The 3,192-nt window shown below is 39.2% G+C and overlaps 1 protein-coding gene across 2 annotated transcripts in view; it reads right to left on the bottom strand.

Annotated features, from left to right (window-relative positions):
• MID2 (midline 2) overlaps positions 1–3,192 on the bottom strand; it is a 158,345-nt gene that overhangs the window by 117,440 nt on the left and 37,713 nt on the right. The gene's annotated exons all lie outside the window — the stretch shown is intronic.

Raw genomic sequence — 3,192 nt, 5'->3', positions numbered from 1 at the left:
TCCCTAACCCCCACTCCCAGTTCACTTTTCTCTTTAAAAAGATTCTTTCATTATTTGTTGCACAATTTCCTCCCTCTTCCCATCCCCAGTCCACTTTGCTATGCACCTTATTCTGGACTGTTGTCATGCAAATAATACCTAATCATATATTCCTTTTAAGCAGTTCTTTCCCTTATCTGTTTCAGTGCATTATTTATCCCCTTTTCTTAGTTTCTCCTTTACCCCCATGTCAGTCCTATTTTATAACAGTGGCATTGTGCAATATTTGTCCTTTTGTGACTGAAATATTTCACTTAGCATAATATTCTCCAGAGTCACCCATGTTGTGTAATAATATATGGATCCCTTGGTTTTTTCAGTGCTATGTAGTATTCCATTGCACTAATATACCACAGTTTCTCTATCCATTGGTGGGTCAGTTCTGTTCTTGTCAGATCTCACTTATATTCATTCATTTTATTCCCAAGAAAGGAAAAGTGATTTTTCACTATTTATTCCATTTCCCTCTGCCTAATGCTCAGTATCAACTTCTTTAAGCCTATTACCATCTCAATAATAGGAAACAAAAGAAGAAGAAAAAGAAGTAATAATTGATTTGGACAAGCTAAATACATAGCAGGGGGGAGAAAAGGGAAGTTCAGACAGTAAACAACAAGAAAACATATATATCTCTATTCAAGGCAAAGTAACAAAACAGATAAAAACAAGGTAAAATTAAGAAGAGCGTTGGAAGCTAAGTAGATGTTTTTATTTTGATGAATGAAATTTACAAAGAAAATTACTTTTCCATTAAACCATTCATACACATTTTTTAAAAGTACACTTTAAGGGAGTTCTGGTGGCCTAGCGGCAAGAAGCTACACTGCAATCTCAGAGGTATGTGGTGCGAATCCATCAGATGCTTTGCTGGAGAAGGAGGGGTAATCTCCTCCTGTACCAGTCAGATCTGGTTTGGTGGTACACACACACAAAATAATTCAAAAAATTAAAAAAAATACTTTAATTGAGTAAAAGTTTACAAATAACATTGGCTTTTTAAGGCAATCATTCACAGGCAATAATTACCATTGATTGGTACAATTATTACAGTGTCTAAGAAATCCTCATTCATTAATAAAAAGAAATCCTCATTCACCAATAAAAAGAAATCCTTATTTATATACTCTTTTTTTTTTTCTTGCTGGCACAGGAGGAGATTGCCCCTTCTTCTCCAGCAGAGCATCTGGTGGATTTGAAGTGAGCACCTTTGGGATTACAGTGCAACTTCTTGCCACTAGGCCACCAGGGCTCCCTATTCATATACATTTTTATGGCGTTACAATACTTAGAGCATAACTGCATTTCCCCCACTACCTCTCTGTGATTCTTCTGTTTCTCCCTCTTTCCTCTCCTTTCTTGCCTTCTGAGCTCTATCCCTGGGTAGATGCTGTTTTTTTTACCCAGTGTGGTTGATTATTCTAGGGAATGAATGCTTTCTAGGTGTTACTATTCGTCTCACAGGCCTACATATTGTTTGGGTAAAAAATTGAGCCTCAGGGTTGAATTTTGTTCCACACTTGAAAGATGACTAAGGGCTATAGTCTCAAGAATTCCAACAGTCTTTTCCTTACTCTACTCAGGGTCTTCTACAGTGAACACTTTTGAGCAGTCAGCACTGGTAACCAGGCACCATGCAGTCCTTCTGGTCTCAGGGTCATGGAGGTTGAGGCTATGTGGTTTATTAGCCCTTTGGACTGTTTTTATGCATCTTTGATTTTCTTCACTCTTCTTTGTTCCAGATAGGAAGAGACCAATAGTTGAACCTTAAATGGTTACTAACAAGACATAAAGGAGCTCAGGTGACATAGTGGTAAGAAGCTGCCCTGCAATTCCAAAGGCACATGGTTTGAATCCACAAGCTGCTCCACAGGAGAAGAATGGGCAATAATCTCCTCCTGTGTGATTAACTGCCTTTGAAAACCCATCAGAGGGTCATCTATAGGTCAGTTCCAACTCAACCACACACAACAACAACAAGATTTAAAGACCTCAGTTACTGAGAAGAATTAGGGAGCTCTGGTGACCTAGTGGCAAAAAGGGGCTCTACAATCCCGGAGGCACAAGGTTCGAGGCCACCAGCTGCTCCACAAGAGAAGGATGGGCAATAATCTCCTCCCATGTGATTAACCGCCTCTGAAAATCTGACAGAGGGTCGGCTATGGGTCAGTTCTGACTTAACAGTACACAACGGCCATGGGGATATAAAAGATCTTCCAGAGAAGATGTGAAAAAGGGACATGGTCTAGGTACAGCAGTTCAGTTTCTTTAGAACAGAGACTGCTGGGTGCCAAGATTGGAAATGTAGATCGAAAAGCTTTTATGAGTTTCCTATGTGATAAATTCATAAGTGTTTCATTAAGCAATGAGGTTTAACCTTTTAAACAAAGTAAAGTAATGCCACAATCAGGACTATATTTAAGAGATTAACCTAACGTCGATATGTGGGACAGAATGAAAAGTCCCACCCAGAGGCAAGGACACTGGTTTGAAGGTAGTTGCAATATTCAAAACTCCAACTCCTTTCCATTGAATCAGAATTAACTTACAGCTACCCCTCTAGTGAGTTTAAATTGCATGGGAGGAAACTGCCTATCTTTCTCCCATGGAGCCACTGGTGGATTTGAAACTGCTGCCTTTATAACTCCTTACCACCAGAGCTCAGTGTACTTGATATTAAAGGTCTAAGGAAAGCTAAGAAGATAAACACAAGAAAGTTGAGTTTTAAGATATTTGTCATTGTCAAGTCTACAGAGTGTGCAAGAAGTATGAGGATTGATTAAATGCAACTAGATTTGGTTGGCAGTGGTGGCTTAGTGGTACAAAGTTGCACTGCCAACCCAAAGGCACACAGCTCAAATCCACTTTTCCAGAAGAAAGATGGGCAATCTCCTCTAATACAATTTACAGTCTCTGAAAACTCACTAGGTGGAGGGGAGCCCAGCTGTGTATCAATTGTTATTTGATGGTACACAACACAACAATAGATTTGGTCAACTGGTGATCTTTGGAAAAAAGTAGTCAGTAGACTCTTAGAAGCAAATATCAAATTTTACAGGATTAACATCCAAGCAGATATATGCACTCCCATGTTTATTGCAGCTTTGTTCACAATAGCAAGGAGTTGGAAACAACCTAAGTGCCCATCAACAAACG

This window comes from Elephantulus edwardii, unplaced genomic scaffold (genome assembly GCF_000299155.1).
Source record: "Elephantulus edwardii isolate Elephantulus edwardi_28Jun2011 unplaced genomic scaffold, EleEdw1.0 scaffold00083, whole genome shotgun sequence".
Classification (NCBI taxonomy): domain Eukaryota; kingdom Metazoa; phylum Chordata; class Mammalia; order Macroscelidea; family Macroscelididae; genus Elephantulus; species Elephantulus edwardii.
The sequence above is the reverse complement of the archived record's forward strand: the minus strand, read 5'-3'. Positions and strand labels throughout refer to the sequence as shown.